Source organism: Etheostoma spectabile, chromosome 9 (genome assembly GCF_008692095.1).
Source record: "Etheostoma spectabile isolate EspeVRDwgs_2016 chromosome 9, UIUC_Espe_1.0, whole genome shotgun sequence".
Taxonomy (NCBI): domain Eukaryota; kingdom Metazoa; phylum Chordata; class Actinopteri; order Perciformes; family Percidae; genus Etheostoma; species Etheostoma spectabile.
In genome coordinates, this window is record NC_045741.1 from 19,911,254 (window position 1) to 19,922,673 (window position 11,420).

Below are 11,420 nucleotides of genomic sequence, written 5' to 3' on the forward strand. Positions count from 1 at the left end.
GGCTGCGCGGAGAGTAAGACGAGAGATCCAAACACAGACACCGCTTTACAGAAGGAATGGGTCATGTAACGCAAAAATGAAACCATATCGACATAAAATATTTCTTAATTTGTGGAGAGGCAGCGGATGCAAGGACATTAGGTGCACCGGTGCGACATGGGAAAACTATTGGTCGCAACCCTTGAGCCCTGTGAGCTAACAGACACTAACTAGCACTGGTCGTTGCTGTTAAAAACAAAAACAACACAGACGGGATAAAACGTTGTGTATACTGGTAAACCTTGTCAATGACGTATGACCAACTGCTATCTGTTGAATTTCCCCCTCGTTACTCTGTCCCCTGTGACTGTCTACATCTAGAAACTAAGCTGCGTGGTGCAGGGAACTACTCTGACTGGCTCATGATCAGACAGTGGTTTACGGAGCAGTAGATTGGCTTTGCAAAAAGTCCCGGAGCGTTCTATGAACAGAATGACTCATTTAAAATGTCGCTCAATCACACAAATTTGATCGTGGGAAGCCAAAATTGTGATTGTGATTAAAATTTGATTAATTGTGCAGACCTAATTTCAGCTATATATTTTCAAACAGGGAAGGAAACCCTGTCTTTGCATTTTGTTTTGATAAGTCTGTTTTAATTAAATTGAATAAACAATGACAGCAAAACAGTATCAGCCATCTATTTTAACTTATTTTGTATCTTATTTTCTGTCTAGCTCAAATAAAAACCCTGATTCTTTGCATGTTGCTGTGTTGTTTACCACCAAGCCTGTTTGTAACTGTTAGTCTACCAACAATGTGATCTTTACCTGTTATCACACACATTGGCCAACTCTGGCAAGCTCAATCCCTCGTTTTTCAACATAAAATTACGATAATAAATTGCAGTGAAATTTGCAGGCCGCTCATGTGCGGGTAGTACGGGTGGGGGAAATAATAATAATTGATTCTCATTAGAATGATTCAATGCTCAATTTTGATAAGTTAATTGATTATTTAAAAAACAAAAGCGTTTTTTGTGTGTGTGTGTGTGTGTGTGTGTGTTTGTATTTTTTTATTTAAAAGTAACTGTCTCCAGACATGTAAATACAAATCAGAAAATCAAGTGACTGAAAGAGGATGGAATAATGAACAACAACTTAGTTTAGGCGAGAGTGCAGTAAAAACACTCAAAAAGGAAAAAAAAAATTTAATTTTGTATATACACATGATCTAATAAGACAATAATTAGGCAAAACACATATAGGCTGTTCATCTGCTTTATCACCTTGCATCTGACCACCTCATGTTTCATGTTCTAAGACGCCAATTCTCCACCTTTAAACATGACTCTGACATGGAAGATTACTGAGAGAAGGTGACTTTCACAAGCATCTTTAAGGCTTAAGCATGGAATGACTACAAAATAAAAATCCCAGTAGACAAAACATTGTATTAAAACTTGTGTGTGACGAATACTGTATATGTTGAAATCCAACAAACTTAGATTTATATGTACAGTATATTTTTAAAAATCATGCATTGAAATGTACATAAAAAATAGATGCATCAATAATCTGTTTAGAATCGATTCGTTAGCCTCTCTATCAGAATTGTGAGGTACCAAGAGATTCCAACCTCTAGTAAAAAAGTACTTGTACGGTCTCAAAAAATGGTTGCAAAATGCAGTCTGGAGCCCTGTGATGTCTACTGGACATTCTTGACACAAAAATATGTGTCTAAGAAAAATGTCTCTACAAAAACAGTTTGTTATTGCTGGTATCTGTACTCATTGGTTCAATTTAATTTAAGATGTTTTTCTTTACACTGTGACAACATTTTGATTGCCATTATTTGTTTGAATTTTGTAATGTTCATTAGCACTGGGGTTTAAAAATGGGAATCAATACCATCGATTTCATAAAGAGTCTACAATAGAACAGCAACAAAATGATAACCCATTTCATATGAGAATACGCTAGCTTAACAAAATTCAGGAATGTGTAATGTTTCATCTCACCTTTTCCTTTCACCTTGACAGGAATTCCAGTACATCTATTGACTTGTATCAGAGTTTGACAGGTCTATGGTAACAGACATTTTCTAAGACTGTTAGGCTGAATATGTTTGCAGCCAGCTCAGAGACTGTTTTAAAGTCCAGTTAATCCACCAAAAGCTGTCAAAATGGAAAGCAATATATCGTTGCTCATCGTTTTCAAGCAGTTTATTTTCCGGTTGTAACTTACTACCAAAGATAAACTTTTACCAAAGATGAACAGTTGCTCTTTTCAAAATGAAGCAATATTTACCTTTAGGAATATAGATCAAAATTAACAACACAAAATGGCGTAAAATGAGATTAACAGAAAGCTTTGAAAATAAAATCTGAATAACATAAAAGAAAATAAGTTGCAAAAGAATTGATGTTTTATAGTAGGCCTACTGGATGGAATAGAAATACAAACGTGTGTTCACATCCTTTAGACAAAAGACAAAAGATTACAAGTGCTCATGTTGTATTTTGTATATGTAAGGTTTATTATGTAGCTTTGTAACTGTTTTCATCAGTGGGGAGTACAGATCTACATCACTGACTCATTAGCAACATTCAAAACATGACAGTGATTGGGAAAAACACTGAGCCCTGTGTGGTTTTGCTTACGATTCTGCTTCAACCAATGCGCCTGAGTTGCAAATTTCATGCTTTTGTGTGTCTGTCGGTGTGTGTGTATTTAAATATGTGTGTACATGCGGTAGCAAGGAACACATGTCAGCGTCTGAGACGCTGTGGGTCCCACGAAGTGTCAAGGCGCTCACTGTAGCTGGCATAATTGAGTGGAAAGATTTAATTTTTCCTGTAACATGGAGCAAGACAAGCTACTCAAACACCTTGTGGAGTTAAATGTCGCATGGACAAGTTTAGTTCACTTTTTATCATTAGCCCCCAATGAAACACACACACACAGTTTTAAAGCTTGCCTTTGTCGAAAAAGAGTTGATGCGCTAAATGAGATATGGAAATGCTTTTGCAAAATAAGTTCGGAAGTAGCAAACACTTAACTCACAATAATTCCCACTAATAATAAAGAACTTGAATCAGCAGATTACGGTTATGCGTAACCTATAGTGCCAACGTCTGACAAAACTAACTAAGCTGTATCTTTGTATTCACTCCAAACCAGTTGATGGAAATACACCTAATTCACATTTCTTGTTTTGCCATAATTGCAAAAGTAGCTTAAAATTAGCTTGACAATTAAATGAGCACAGCTATAGGGACATTGTGACCCAACATGTAGGAGCAAGGAACATTAAGAAAGTTGACAGCAGGTATTGTCAGCCCCCCTGGGGAGAAACCACTGTGAGGTGTCCCACTAGCAGATGCTGCTGGTGAGGAAGATGGGCTGTGAGGAGACATGAAAAATCTAACAACTCACAGGTGAAGAATTTTTCTGCTATATCCTTTTTGTTTTGAACTTCAATTTTGCCCTTTGTAACATAACATTTTGAAAATGGCAAATGCAGTCTTTTAAGTAATTCAAGGTTATTTTGGAAACTAATGTTTTTACATTATTTGTGAGATAGCCACTAACCTATTATTTATACTGTTATATTGTGTGTGTGTGTGTGTGTGTGTGTGTGTGTGTGTGTGTGTGTGTGTGTGTGTGTGTGTGTGTGTGTGTGTGTGTGTGTGTGTGTGTGTGTGTGTGTGTGTGTGTGTGTGTGTGTGTGTGTGTGTGGTAAGACACAAACAGTTTAATCATGCCTGCAAACCCTAATGCAGTATTTCAGAGCAGCAGCCCAGCCCACTAAGGTCCGTCTGGGGAACCCGGACTCCCAACTGCGTCTCACATGAGCAGTCCAGTAAAATTAGTTGATGATTGATCCCACTCTAGTGGGAGTGGAATGTTTTTCCTTTTCTTACTCCTAAATAGATATTGTATTAAAATAGAACAACCCCCATTGACTTTGTAATCCCGGTGCAACTGTAGCTGACGAGCAGGAAAAGTCAAGTGTTGTATTTGTCTGTGTGCCACGCTTATCTCCTCGGGTCCCCACAGGCCTGGCTTGTCAATGTCTGTAGCTTCAAGCTACGCTTAGCTGTCTCTGATATTAAAGAGCACTATCTCTGAGGTGGCCATTTGGGGAGACAGGTTTCTTTTCATTCCAACAAAGACACCCTGCAATATTATTGTGAGCATTTTTACCATGTCAAGCTGAATGCACCTTCACCAGAATATAACATTTGTAGTCTGTATCTCTCTTGATATGGATTTCAATCTGCCCTTTATGTAGCTTTATTAAAAATATCCTCAAAATATCAGTTGTGTAATATATTGCACTTGCGATATTTTACAGAAAAGTGAACTAAATTATCTCAATTTTGGCTGCAGTGATGTATTTGATTTGTTACACTTGGAAGTATTTTGGTTATTTCTGATTATTACTAATAATTTTATTCTTAATATTTAGACAATTGAAATACATTGAAATGTACAACAAAAATCTTGGTCAAAACAATGAATAAACACATTCTTTAAATAATAAGTCTGATTATATTTAGTGCCAGGTTGTAAAATATTTTAATGAAGGGTTCTAATCATTGTGATGAAATGCAAGGTTGTTCCAGTCTTTTGAAAACCTGCATCAAAAATCAGATGCCCTGCATGCAACCATTAAGCAGTAATTACAAAAGCATCTACTTTTATCTCTACTTGTGTGAGTCCAGTGGTTTGTTATGTACTTATTAAAGTGAATTATCTCTGATAATCATTCTAATCGGGGTTCAGCTCATGTTAGCAGGCTTCCTGCTGGGTGCTAATGTCTAATTACAGTGAAGCACGTCTTGATGGGAAGGGTGCCCCGCAGCCGACCAGCTCCGTGTTCTGCTATGTATCTCTATCCCTGTCTAATCACACACTGGACTGTCTTGCCAATCACTGATGATAAGCAGTTGATCAAAGAAACCAGAGAGAACCTGATCAAAAAGACTGTGAGATGTGGGGAGGGAGTACATTCCTGAGATCATATTTCCCCCTCAAGATGACCTTGAACCCTGAGATGAGTCATCCATGCACTTTTGTGTGTGTGGGTGTGTGTGTGTGTGTGTGTGTGTGTGTGTGTGGTGTGTGTGTGTGTGTGTGTGTGTGTGGTGTGTGTGTGTGTGTTGTGTGGTGTGTGTGTGTGTGTGTTGTGTGTGGTGTGCGCGCATCCTATCATGTGTCTCCACGTGTGTCCATCTATCTTCGTGCACACGTATGGGATAAAGGCCAAGCGTAGGTGGTTAGGCTGGGACATGTGTGGGTGTACCCTCTTCAAGGCAAAAACAAAATAATACACTATGCAGCTATAATAATAAAAAATATATACATAAGAGACATGCAAAGAATTTGTTAAATAGTCTGCTGACTGAAAATAAAATGCAACTCCAGAAAAAAATAAACAACTTTATATGCATATTTTCTAAAGTAATGAGCATTGCTAAAAATGTGTTCACTTTTATATTTTAGGCAATCCTTCATTGCTAAGAAAGACGGTGTGCATATCGTCTGCATATTAAAGAAGACTACAAAAAGAAAAATATGAATCTTCATGTAAGAACTTTGTATTTCACCTACTGTTGTCTTTCAAGAAAATAAATTGAGTGGAAATCCACTTCCAAGGTTGGTCATTACCAGTGGTAGGTAGAGTGATTTCATGGCAGCAGATTGGAAAATGGCCCTTTGTAACAACTCCATTTACATAGAGAAATGCTGATGGTTCACAATAACAAATGTGCCACAGTCGACAGAGAGCACTCTGCCGTAGTCTTTCACTGACACTTGATAGTAGTGCATGTACAATTATGCATAATGCACTAATGGCGGTTTCTCATAACTGTCAGAGAAGCTGTTGGTAAAGTGTTTCCTTTGCAGACAAGTTGATGCTAGGTCTACCACCGGCACGTTTTGATTTTGCTGACGCCAGTAACCTTGACAACAAAATAGCATTGTATCAGCTTAACGTCTGGCTCGGCCATCCTTGCAAAGTTATTGAAAAAAAAAAGTTTAAAATTGCTTATTGAGAATGGAGCGTCACACATTTTCTGTGCTTATATGACTGAAAAAGGATATCCCCATAGCTCAATATCTGGAAGTTAATGTGTAATGCAATTATAAAATATTGTTTTTATTTAGTAAAGATTAAAAATCCGTTTTTTGACTTACTTAAAGGGTGATGTTTTTAAAACTGTGGGAAGCAAAGTAGACTACTGATGTTTATATGTATAGACTATAAAGTATTTATGGAGATATATATTTCATGCTGACTGGTCCATAAGGATTACAGCGGGCCACATTAATGGGGAGAAGCAACCATTACAACAACAAGCTGATGAAAAATTGATTATATTTTCTCGCTTAACTCTGTTAACTATGTCAGAAGGTAATTGGCGACATTTACAATTCAAATGATACTGAATTGTTCAAAAATCATGGCCGCAATAGAAACATGAGCTCTCCTGTAGGGATAACATGCACAATTTTCCTCTGCAATACAATTAAAACTTTAGAAAAGCATTTGAAATGTGTCAGTAAATATGTCTAAGATCTTTAATGTACTGTAATTTCAAACCAAGTGGCAATGGATGTATTTAAAACATTGAATTTGTTCAGTGAGTCATCTACTTCAGGGCAAAAGGAACAAAAGCTCTTACAAAATTCCTCACAATAGTATTTAAAATTAGAGAATTATGTGTACTCACTGGAATAATCTTGGTATCATGTGTATATGTTTCATTCTAAAGGGGTAAAGTAGCAATTTAATATGGATATCTGAGATTTAGATTTGTGTTTCTTAATCTTGTCTTTTTTTTCTATTGTCATGTTATTAGTTTTATTCTTACAAACTGTGCATCCGTATTTCTGCCCTGTGTTTAGGGGTGCACGATTCAGAAAGCGTCATGATTCAATATCGATTTTCAATCAAAAACTATTGTCATTGAAAAGAACAATTCACAGTATGTACATGTATTTCTTTTCACATGTGATAGTATCCACGCATTTACAAAACGAAAATGGATTTTTGGAATTCTATGAATCAATTTTGAATCGGTAGAGCTTGAATCGATTCATGAATGTGAAACAGTTATCAAAATTTAAAGTTTTTGGTAACACTGCTCACTCAGAGTAACACTGGTTGTCCTTTTGGATAGGGGTGCGCCAGTCAAATACTCAGGATTGGTATCAGTCCCAACTGGGCCAAAATTAACAAAAAAAAGAGAAACCTTTTTTCCACAACATGAACATATTATAGATAATAAATAAATAAATTGCCATTTTGTATAGGCTACTATTGAATTTAAATGCAAAGGAATGTAAACAACAAAGATTTTTTTAGTGCAAACTGCATAATGACACACACCTTTAACAATAAACTTGGTGACTGTCCTGTTGTAAACATTGAACTACTGTAATGGAGAAATAACTTAAGTGCAAAGGAATGTAATTAAATTGTTGCTGAAAGGTGCTGTACAAATAAATTTGCCTTACAACATCAGCCTGTCAGTCAGTCATCAGGGCATTGAAACTACTGTGCCTGTTTGTCTCAGAGGAAGTGTAACGTCAACAGCAACGTGACCGCTTCCGCATTGCCCTTAATATCATATCGCTGTCTGCTTGAAGTTTTGAATAACTGTAACCACTTTATCGGCATTGCCGTGACTCACTGTGATGTCAACCAAACCGCGGAACTGACGTTCTTTGCTCGCGTTTACTCTGACCGCGCCTCTGTTCGCATGCATGCGTGTGTGGGAGCTCCACTCTCTGTCAATGTGCAGAGAGGCCAGAAAGGACAGATAAGCTTGCGATTACGCGCTCTCAAGTACTGAAAGTTAAATAATTTTTGGTCCGTACTGGGACTTGTCTGAAACTTTGGAGGCAACATTGATCTAATATAAGACTCAAGTTGCATATCTCCAAAAATAAAGTCAAAGGTTCATGTTCCTCTTAACTTTGAGTATAAAGTCAATCTCTGGTATCAGCTTTGCCAATGTTGAAGTGTTTTAATCATTGCCACAGGAATTTACTTGCTACTTGTCTCATGAAGTCTGCTGTCACACAAAGAGCACACTGATTGGCACTGCCACGAAATCACTGAATTAGAAAGTGTAGTCCCACACACTGTGGTTCTTAGAAGAAAATGTTATTTATTTATTTATTCTGGGCCTCCCCTCGAGTCCATCTCCAAAATCACACAGCAAAACTCTTGGGGTATGATGAATAGTTTTCACTCCACTGTTCACAGTTTAAACGAATTTTGCAGAAGATTTATTCTTCACAGCTAATCACTTGTTACTTGGATCGAATGAGTACAGTAAGTCACACTTGCTTGCACTGAACAGAAAAAGTTAAAAAGCCCACGACTGAATCATCGCCTGGCGTGAGGGGATTCGCTCTAAAGTGATTGTATTTCAGAGACTACCCCCCCTCCTCTCCCCAGATGTATAAGCACGTCATTGCTTTTTAATTTAAGATTAACTTTACTTTTTCTGTCACTTACAAAGACCAGGTTCAGTGTATGCTCCCTTTGTCTGCTGGCTGCCTTTTCCCCTCGCTCTCTCCCTAATATGTTTTGCTCGTTCAGTGCCATCAGTTACATGTCTGCCAAGCATCACACGTCGTCAACTTGCTCCCAATGACATTCCACTGTTCTGACCATTGATTGGCAGGTCAAGCAGCGAGCGCAAGCAGGAAATCAATAGCAGAGGACCTCTAGACAGTACAGGGGGAGTCTTCAAGGAACTGGCCCACTGGACACTGCCAATCACAAACCACAAAATGTAAGGCCAGCCAGCCATGAACAAAAGCTATCTCCAGGCAGAAACAGCAGCTTGGAACGTAGATGGATTTATGTTGAGGTAGAAGTTTCTCCGATAGTCTGAGAGAAGGAAAAAAAGGACAGGCAAAAGTTTTCTGAAAATATATTTGCATTACTTATGCTCATTCATATGCTAAAACTCAAGTGGGATCTAGGACCTTTGGGATTTGGCATTACCAAATGTAGGCTCTTTATCTTAACATGCAGTTGCACCAGGTCTGACAGTCTAAGCATGACAGAGCAAGCTTATTAGCATCTAGTCAGGCATTTCCAACCAGTGGGAGACATAGAAGATACAAGCGGAGTATACACAGCTATATTCACCCTCTAGCCTCCTTAAAATATGGCCTGAGGGACCCTTGAGGCTTAGTGGAGTTGTGCTTTGTCCTCCTTGGTGATGCTTTTCCCATTTTTCTCAGACACACTTTTAGATGCTGTTGGCTCGTCACCAAAACAAACACTCAACTGACACCAGTGACAATAAATCCTGAGCAGATTCGAAAATAAAACCTGAAATGGGAAGAATGTAAATTTAGCAGTGACACTCAGGTCTACCTCCTCGTCAGAAACAGTGTTGTAGCTTAGGTTGTTGGACAACCCGAAGGAATGTTTTTTCTTTTTTCCACAGACAGCACACACTTCTCTTGGAGACATGTCTTCATAACCGTGCACTATTTAAGCCAAGATCACTTTGTGCTTCTTTGTCTTGTCCTTCAGGTGCTGAGTGTTAGTTATGTTCCACTACCCTCGCAGTTTTATCCCACACCTCTGCCTCACAATCAATGACCTTTGAACCTGGTCATTTATCTCACTGGTCAAATATATTGAGATGATTCATTGGCCAGAGTGCTCAAGGGTGTGAACTTGATGAATCAATAAAACAAAGAACATCATATATACAGTTCCTGCAAAGCTAAAGGCAAAATGTTTGCAACAAACCTTAATTTGTCAATTTTTCTAGATCAATGCAATTTTAAACTTTTACACTTTTTTAAGTAATTTAAATTTCTGTAGTTTCCAATCTGATGTGGTCTTAGTAGGAGATGCATAACTGACAAAAAGTAACTAGCTTTTCACTAGGGATGTTTATAATTACCCATTTAAAGTTAACCATATTAATAATATTAATCGGTAATATTATTAAAACAAAAATAAAAAAGTAATTTAATGTCTTTTACGTTGTTAAAGCAAAATATGCTGTACATTCTAGTCCTTAACTGCTAGTTAACTTGCTGGTACAAAACTGTGCACTTTAAGCTCTTTCTCTGCTTAATTTGTAGCACTCTGCTGGACGGTAGGGCTGGACGATATGGAGAAAATCAAATATCACAATATTTTTGACCAAATACCTCTCATTAATACCTCAACAATTTTGTGGTGTTGACTGTTGGTGCTTTCACAAAATATTTACACAATGAGCTTTTTGATCAGTTATCTTCAGTAATGTACATATAATGACTAACTGGGTAAAGGCAAATAATACAACAGTTGGTAAGTTCAGAAAATGACATTACTGTAATGCAGCCTTTAAATTAGGAAAAGACCCCACTTACGCCGGGGCTGTGTCTCAAATCGCGCACTTCTGTACTAAATACTAACTATTTGAGTACATAGTGCGTTCACATTGTCGAAGTGCGGTCAAATGCAGTGCACTTAAAATACCCGGATGGTGCACTCAAACCGGTCACAAAGTTAAGTGTAGATCGATGGACACTTTCCACACAACGGTCGCCATCTTGGCTACGTAGCGGAAGGGGCGAAGCTAACAACCGTTGAAAAACTTTTGATAGCGGCGGCCGAAGACGCGGTAGCGAGACCGACGAAGCAATACAAAGTTGAACGTGAGTCTTTTTGCAATACATATAAGCCACTTGTAAATGTATGTTTGGTTAATTTTACAGTCAATAATAATTTTTGTACCACGAATTATAACGTTTATTAGTACCGTAATTTGATGTGCTAGCAAGCCAACCTTAGCTAGCTAACAGCGGCAGTTTAACCATATTGGCAAATAAGTTATAAGCTAACGTTACATGTGTTGTAGTATATTGTTGTTTGTGTTAAACTTTCGTCCCATTGTAGAGGATTTTAGTGTTAGATGTATGACCTTAACAAGTTGTACATAATCCGATGTAAGCGTTAGCTCAGCAAAACATCTGCTGTTACTGCCGCCACCTGATGTATATCCTGTATATACTGCCTCCACCTGATGTATATTCTGTATAACCCATCTCTTCAGGGATAAACGAGGAATAGAGGGCCGTAATTTAGGGGTGGCGATGGCCATCAGACCGTAGAAGGATCCCCCGGAGAGCCTGAAGTCCCCCCTCATGTCCCTGTCCCCATCAGACTAGCTACGGCCTGGGGGGAGCCTGCAGAACTACAAGCACATTTTAAAAATAAAATTATATTAAAAGTATTTAACTTTGTTATCTTTTGTATTACACGTTGCATGACTGTAGCAAGCATATAATGAATATAAAGGAATGGGTCTATTTAAATGTCAATTCTGTTACCCCTGCTTTCACTATATTGTCACTGTATGAAGACCATTTAGAAGAAAAATACAACTTATATAAAAGATG